At 56.2% G+C, this 8,140-nt stretch overlaps 1 protein-coding gene across 12 annotated transcripts in view; it reads right to left on the reverse strand.

Annotated features, from left to right (window-relative positions):
* Positions 1-6,351, reverse strand: part of CHST15 (carbohydrate sulfotransferase 15) — an 84,613-nt gene extending 78,262 nt beyond the window's left edge. For 2 of the 12 annotated variants that reach the window (XM_013983836.2, XM_005671537.3), the window contains exon 1: positions 3,790-4,259. The gene's annotated coding sequence lies outside the window, so the exon portion shown is untranslated. Of the gene's footprint in view, positions 1-3,789; positions 4,260-4,415; positions 4,549-4,798; positions 4,821-4,896; positions 5,107-5,503; positions 5,725-6,155 lie in introns of those variants that run through there. The other 10 variants (XM_005671541.3, XM_005671536.3, XM_005671535.3 and 7 more) reach the window with 10 other exon arrangements.

Here is an 8,140-nt window from a genome sequence, read left to right on the forward strand (position 1 = left end):
AACCTGTAGTGCGATTTTAGGGAGAGCAGAGACATCTTTGGTCCCTGGTCATCAGCTCCAGAGCTAAAGAATACTACCGGGGGAGCGAAGGTTTACTGTATGCCAGGCACCAATGCAAGCACCTGGCAGGTGGCAAATAAGGCCAGAGCTGAAGTCACCCCAGAGCACTCTCACCTCAGAGTGGCTCACCCAGGCTCCCACTGCACCCTCAGTGGCAGTGTTATGTAACTCTGCAGGTTCTGCCTCCCTCACTGCTCTGAGCACCGCCTCTGGGCCCCCACGCACCTGCTTCTGGGCCCGCACCTGGAGGAAGGCGTAAAGGCTGCGCAGAGCTGCTGATGGTGAAAGAGGCAGCTTGCGTTTCCTCCACATCCCTTTCGAAACCAGCAGAGACTGAGAACCTGCTTTCCTCTGGCACCTCCCCCCTCCCACCACCACTTGCTGATTCACGCCCGCCCGCCTTCCCCTTCTAGAGCCACGATTGTTATCCCCCGCCCCCAGCCCCATTTCCCCCCTTCCTCCCGCGCATCCTGCCTCCTGATGGCTCTGATGGCTCAAAGCGTGGTCCCTGTGATCTCAACCAGCCTCCCTGCCCTCTGACTGAGACAAAGGGGGACACCGGTCAGGCCTGGCTGGCACGGGGCCAGCTGGGAACCAGTAGGGACCCAGCAAATGACAGCTGCGAGGACCACGTGTCTTCCTTCCCCACCCCCCTACTTGAAAAACATTGTCTGTATTGGCCCGATCCATACAAAACCTTGACTTTTCTTTCTAGACATGGAGACTGGATAGACTCACTCGCTAAGTGCCACCTCTAGGCGTCATTGCAGGCAGACCTGGGTCTACACATGAATCACCCCCCGGCCCCAGCGCTGCATTTTAAAGGAAGCGCATCGCAGGAAGGAAATCAGACCCCTCGCACTTGAGAACAATACCGAAACACTCTGTGCAAGCAGTCGCCCAGGGCGGTGGTGGCTAAAGGAGAAGGCAGGCCCTGGGCGCAGGGCGCAGCAACACCGTCACAAGGAATTCTGTGGACAGCATCTGAGCAGCCCACCTGCACACGGACGCCCATTCTCACCCGGGGCTGAAAGAGAGGCCCGGTGGCCAACAGCTCACACTAGGACACTCCCAGGGCCAACTAGTTTAAAAATAGTTTCTGCTTTTAGATTTTTTTTTTTTTTTTTTTTTTTTTTTTTTGCTTTTAAGGGCCACACCCATGGCATACAAAAGTTCCCAGGCTAGGGGTCAAATCAGAGCTACAGCTGCCAGCTGACACTACAGTCACAGCAACGCGGGACCTGAGCCATGTCTGCGACCTACACCACAACTCACGGCAGCACCAGATCCTTGACCGACTGAGCGAGGCCAGGGATCGAACCCACAACCTCATGGTTCCTAGTCGGATTCGTTAACCACTGAGCCATGAAGGGAACGTCTGCTTTTAAAGAAACTCCTCTCTCCTACAAACGGGTTCCAAATGACACCTCTGCCATCCTGGACCTGCTGAGGCCTGGGGACCAGGACAGGATCTGGACGTGGGGACAGGAACAGAGAGCTGGCGACCACAGCAATCGTCCATTCATCTGGGAGTTTCCAGAGGCTCCCGCTCCACAGGGTGGGAGGAGCTGGAGCTTGGAGGCCTCAGATGACTTTCCACTTCTGGGCTAGAGGACTTTGGACCCGCTGCTCCAAGCCTCAACTTCCACATCAGTAAAAGGAGACTCTGTCCCCCCAAACCCACTCCTCACAGTGCTATTCCTTGCCTGATTGTTCCTCCCAGATCTTAACGCAGCTCACTCCTCATTCGCCCACCAGGTGCATGTATTTTTGCCTGCTCCCTTCCTGCAAAGGCTGGGACTGTCTTCTCACTGTTGCACATTTTTTTTTTTTTTTTTTTTTTTTTAGGGCCCTCAATATAGCATCTGGAAGTTCCAGAGCTAGGGGTCGAATCCGAACTGCAGCTGCAATCTACACCGCATACACCGCAGCTTTTGGCAACACCGGATCCTTAACCTAGTGGGCGAGGCCAGGGAACAAACCCAACATTGTGTTGGCCACAGTGGGAACTCCTCGCTCCTCACGTGTACTATTTGATCAGTTAAATCATAGCAAAGTTTCATGCAGAGTGTCTCTTTCCACAGGACAAGAACCCATCCAATAGCTACTGAATGGATGCATGACACACAGCATGTGACAGAGCCTGGCACATGGCCATACACACTGGGCACCTGCCAATTCTCAGTCCCTCGGCTTGGGGGGGAGGGGTCCCCATGTCTTATCATGGGCCACATCTCCCCGATGGGGGGACACCCTTCTTGATATACAAACACAGGGCCAGATGTAAGCTTCCGACCTCTTGGCAGAGCCTCACCCCCAACCCTCTATTCCACTTGCAGGACCTGAGCCCACACTTAAACTTCCAGGCTTGAGGATTCCTCTGAAAATTAACAAGACCCTTCAAGTTGGTTTTCTCCCCCCACTGGCTGAAGCTGAGTCAAAGCTGCCCTCTATGGCAGGGCCTGTGCCCACCTGCTCAAGGTAGCCCCAGAGTCTCCCTCCTCTTCCCATCCCCTGGGGCCAGCCTAGATGCTAGCTGGGGCAACCTCCAGCCAGGCCTCCGGTGGCCTTACACCACCACAATCTAATCACAACCCAGCCCTAACCTAAAGCTTCCCCTAGTGTAGGTTCAAAGAGCCCGGGGCTCCGTGGCCCAGCTGGTTAACTAGGAGTTTCTTTTCTGCTCTTTCTCCAGACACCCAATACGCAGAGTCTACTTTCCAACCTCTCCCAAACTTTCCTGCAGACAATAGCTCTTCCAGCTGCAAGGACAAATCTCTTCTTCAGGCAAGGAGAAAGCCAAATGCCTCACCTGTGCAGGCTGGGGCAACAGTAACACAGCGAAACAGCAGCCCTCATGGCAGCCACAGCGACAGTGCCGGGATCCCTGGCCATCTAAGCATCCAAGAAAAGTAAGGGGCAGGTGGGATCCACTATGGACAAAGCTGCCTCTCCATCCCCTAAACAATATCCTGGATGAATTCACCTGCTCACTTTACGCCATGAGGTAGCTCACTGAACTGGAGAGAAGAAAACACACACACACAAAAAAACATTGTTGGATTTCCTTCCAGGGCTCTAAAGATGGTTCTCCAGGGAAGCTGGACCTTGGAGGGAAAAGGAGCCCCACAGCTCCACTTGGGGTTCACCTATGAACCGAGAGGGAGACGATGGTGAGCCGCCTCACCTTGCTGGCTCAATTTCCCCACCCAGCAGGAGGCAAAAAGAACATTTTCCTGCCAACGTTTCAGGCTTATTGACGAGAAACATGTATCTGATTACAAACTACCCAATTAAAAGGCATTTTCCCATGTTATTTTAAACAAAATCATATATAACTTGTACGTATTTACGTACCAACCAAGACATCCTGACTCAACACACAGTTGGTAAAATAAATGCCACGTTCTGGAAAGGAGGGTGCCTGAATGTGCACGTTGGGGTGGGCATAGAGAATGGTGTGGGAAAGATTCTAGAGAAACTTGGGGCAAATCTCCAGACCTCAGTTTCCACCTGGGTGTTTCAGGGGCTGCAAGATGTCCCCTTGCGGCCTTTCTGCCCCAACACCGGCTGGCTGGCTACCTAAGAACCGCAGCTGATAAAGAGGAGCTGGGGCCCTGTGAACCCTGAAAGTCTCCACTCAGCCTCACTGAACGGCGCGCTACATCCCTTTGCGGGGCTTCCTGGAGAAACAACTTCACTCCCCAAAACGCCGTGCCATCAACTCACCCAATGTGAATACAGCGAAGAGCCTCGGGGAGCAGGAAAAAGGGGGCGGGAGGAGTGGGTCTCAGTCCTAATTTTGCCTCCTCCTTCTCCAATCTCCCTACTCGGGGCGGGGAGTCCAGCTGTCAACAGTCGGCCACCGAGCCCCTGCCTTCCGTCTACACCCGCCGCTCCAGTCGCGCCAGCTGACCCGGGGGCGCAGGGCGGACGCGGAACGTGGGCACCAGGACCGCGACGGGGCGGTCAAGCAGCCGCGCCCAGGACCGTGGCGGCTCCGAATCCTAAACACACACGCACACACACGCGCGCGCGCGCCGGCCAATCCGTTTGCCCGGAGGAGTCGGAAGGCGCTTCCCCAGCTCTTCATTCATTCCCCCAAAGGCGACGTTCTCGTCTTCCAGGCGCCTCCACCCCGCGATCCTGGGGGCTCCAAAGGAGCCAACTGCGCCACGACCCGCCCCCCATCCGCCCACAGCCACCGAGTCCTCTCCACCCGCACACGCAACCCAGCAGACTCGCGCTCCATCACGACCGGCAGCGTCGCCCCCGCGCAGGGCCGCTGCCACCCCGGCTCCCCACAGCTTCGCCGCCCCGCAGCCCCCGCAGCCCCGCCGCCGCTCCGCTCAGACCTGCAGCGCCCGGCTCGCCGCGCCCAGGCCGGCCGGGGACGCCGCCGCCGCCACCGCGAAGCGCCAGCTACTCCAAAGTCACGCCGCCTCTGGAGCTGCGGCCCGGCGCTGCGAGGGGGCAGTGGGCGGAGGGCGGACAGGAAGGAGGAGAGGGTGGGGAGCAAAAGTTCAGGCGGCTCGGGCCTCGCCGCGCCCCCGTCTCCTCCCAAGCCCGCCCCCGCGCCCCCACCCCCGGAAACCGGTCCCTCAGGCTTTGTCACCTGGGACCACCACCGCAATTTCCCCCCCCCCCCGCGATCTCCCCCAAGCAGCGGCGGAACAGAAGCCGGGGCGGGGAGGCGGCTCGGAGCCCGAGTCGGGGAGAGTGGCGGATGCACACCTACCTGCCCCAGGCGGCGCCTGGAAACTTCCCCGAAGTGCGCCGGGCAACAGAGCGCGTGGCTGGGGAATCCCCCCCACCCCCCACCCTACCCGCGCTCACACGGAGAAAGCACCGAGCTGTGGGTCCGTCTATCCTCCGCCTGCAGCGCGCCGCCCGGATTCCGACTCCTGGGGCTGTTCTCCTGCTCAGCCGGCTCGTGCGTGCCCCGGGGTGTGCGCCCCCCGCCGGCCTCCCGCGGTCCGCAGCGCCATCGCCCCACCATCGGGTCCCCGGTCCCCGAGCTCCGACCGCATTCTCCCGAGTCGAGGAGGGGGGCGTGCGAGCCCTGGCGCCGCCGCTGCCGCCGGGCAGCCCTTCCCGCGGGGTCCCCTGCGCGCGGGGCGCCCGGAGCGCGGGCAGCACCGGCGGCGAGAGGACGCCCTCCGCTGGGGGCCGAGGTTGCCTCGGGGAGACTGGGCCGAGGGTCGCGGGGCCCAAACCTGCCTCGGCTCCGCGCGCTCCCAAGTTCATTGTCTGCCTGGGCCGCCGCCGCCGCCACCGCGCCGGGAGCGCCACGGGGAGTGAGGCTGCGCGAAGCTTCCGCTGGCCGGGACTCCCTACGCCCAGCCCGGGCCGCCCCTGGCGCTGCCTGGCCGGAACGCGGAGGGGCGCCGGAGCCAGACACCCACCCGCGCCGCTTGTCGCCGCCCGGGCACCCAACTTGTACCTGAGAAGCCAGACTCCAGCCCGGGAGCCTCTGCGGCTCCAGCTCCGCGGGAGCGCGCCCAGCTCCGCGCCACGAGCCCCGCATCCAGGGCACGTCAACCTGACTCCCCAAGCGCAGGGAGGAAAAGTTTGGGAGTGACGTGCGGATGGCGAATGAAACATCCGAAGAGAGCCCTCCCCCCGCCCCATGTCTGTCGCGCGGACACACATCAGCTCGAGTCTGGAATGTGAGATCAAGGCGTGTGCGCCCAGCGGTGGGTTTGGTTCCCACCCCCTCCCCTTCCAAGTAAACACGGTTTGTGCGATGCGCTGATTCCAAATAGCAAAAGCAAACCGAAACCCCTAAGCCTGCCAGTGACACCCTGCCAGAGACATTTTTTTAAGGAACTTGGCGGTCTGGAGCCAGCCCATACATTGATATTCAAGGCCACGGAGCCGGTGGGTTCTGCGCCCTCTGTTGTATTTTTGCATCCTGAGAAGGCTCTCCCGGGTTCTTCAGCCTGTTTGCTTTCGGGGGGAGGGAAAGCTCAGCGAGACCTCAAGCCCAGCCGCTGTGGCCCCGGGGTGGCTGCTCCAGGAAACCACCCGGGCTGCCCGAGGTCAGGGAAGCGGCAGCAGTGGTCCTCTCTGGACCTTCGAATGCACATACATACCGTCAGTTAAAGAAAAGACACTTTGAATTCTGGAAGACTCAGCTCAAGAAGTGCTTAGAGCACTAAGATCCAGCCTCTGAGGAAACAGGTCCAAGGGACAGGAAAAAACCCTTGTCTTCAGTCACATGAGCCTTTTGCCTGCCGGTGTCCCCATGGCCACAGCCCAGCATCTTGTCCTCAAAGCAACCAAAGTGGAACTGAAAGTGCTCCGTTAAGTGTCAGATGCTGGCACACTGATGAGGGATGCTTCCTGAGGGTGTCTTTCCTCTCATCCTGGGGGGGAAAAAAAAAAAAAAACCAACCTGATTTTTATTGCTTGAGGCTTCATTCTCTCACCCCCCCCCCAAGAAACTATAACCCACCCTGAGGTCATAAACTTCTGCTCAGCATCCATGGCAACTAACGTAGAGGTCACAATCCGAGGATTATAACTGCAGATGGGAAGCTGGCATAAGAGGGGAATTCTTCAAAACTGTATCTTGTTTTCCTGCAAATAGTGCCTCTTACATAAAAACTACAAAGCAAGATTAATGCAGCAAAGAGACCAGCCGTAGAATCTCAGGCTAGATTGCTTTTTCCATATAGACTTCACTTGGTGGGGGTTTTTTGGTGGTGGTTCATTATTATTTTTTTTTAAACAAAAACCTTTTTCTGAAAATACAATGAGCTGCTTTTTGCAGGGCTCACAATTCCCAATAGATGATGATGCCATTTTTCAAGGTCTTACACACATCGTGGCTTTGGGGCTTATTTATTAGCTCCCAAGAAAAGCCTGCCTTTCAGTGAGGTTTATATACTCAAGTAATTGCATCGGGGGACACAGTGCAGGGTGCTGTTAAAGAGGATTGGCTGTGCGTGGGTCTGCAAGGAAGGCCCTGGGCCAGGCAGCTGTCAGACCGGAGTGTGCAAATGGGTTTAAACAAACACAGGGAAGGTTCTGTGGAAACTGAGGAGGAAATCCCCTCCTGTAAGGGTGTGTGGAACATTATTCCGAGGCCACACATACCTCTGTCTTTCCTCTCCCCCCTCCAAGTAAACACCTCCCTCCGCTGTGGAGATGGCACAGGGCCCACGCAGATCCCTTTCGGATTCAGGCATCAGAAATCATGGCTGATGCGGAACAAATTGTTTTCAAGTAACATCACGGAACCCCTTTGATATCAGTTCCACCAGGGACTTTCTAAAGGTATTTATACACATGCCTGAGGTTAACTGGAGGGCAATTTTCCCCCTCAGCATTAATTTCAAAAAATTACCCAAGAATTGCCCTTGCGTCTATTATTCTGGAGAATAAACACAAATGCCAGACAGGTGTGAAAAGTGGACGGATAGACAAATAGGTGTGTATCTGAGGCTGGTGCCAACATGATATTGGCAACTAATGGCTGAAAAAAATGCAGGGAATTTTAGGAAACAAAGAAATGTCTCCTCCCCACATGCACACTTAGGCCTCCATCCTTTTGGAATTATATTGTTGGATTTCACCTCCTACTCCTGATACCCACTAGCTGAGTGATCTCAAGCAAGTTGCTTCTCTTTCCTGTGCTTCAGTCTAGCACCTATAATAACCCCCGGAAGCAATAGATGGAATTATTGACCCCATGGGGGTATTGTACTTTACATCCCTTGACTTTGGACGTGGTCATGTGACTTGCTTTAGACCATGAGATTTATTTATTTATTTTTAGCTTTTCATTTTGACATTATTCAGACTCACAAAAAGTTGCAAAAATAGTACAGAGGCTTTCCAGTGTATCCTTCACCAGCTTCCTCTGATGATAACACTGTACAGAATTACAGGGCTTTGTCAAAATCAGGAAGTTGGTGCTGGTAAAATAAGACCCAAGTACATACAGCAGAAATTGACAGAACATTGCAAATCAACTATAATTTTTTTTTTTTTTTTTGTCTTTTTAGGGCCACTCCTGTGGCACATGGAGGTTCCCAGGCTAGGGGTTGAATGGAAGCTACAGCTGCCCGCCTCC

The sequence above is a fragment of the Sus scrofa genome, chromosome 14 (genome assembly GCF_000003025.6).
Source record: "Sus scrofa isolate TJ Tabasco breed Duroc chromosome 14, Sscrofa11.1, whole genome shotgun sequence".
Lineage (NCBI taxonomy): Eukaryota > Metazoa > Chordata > Mammalia > Artiodactyla > Suidae > Sus > Sus scrofa.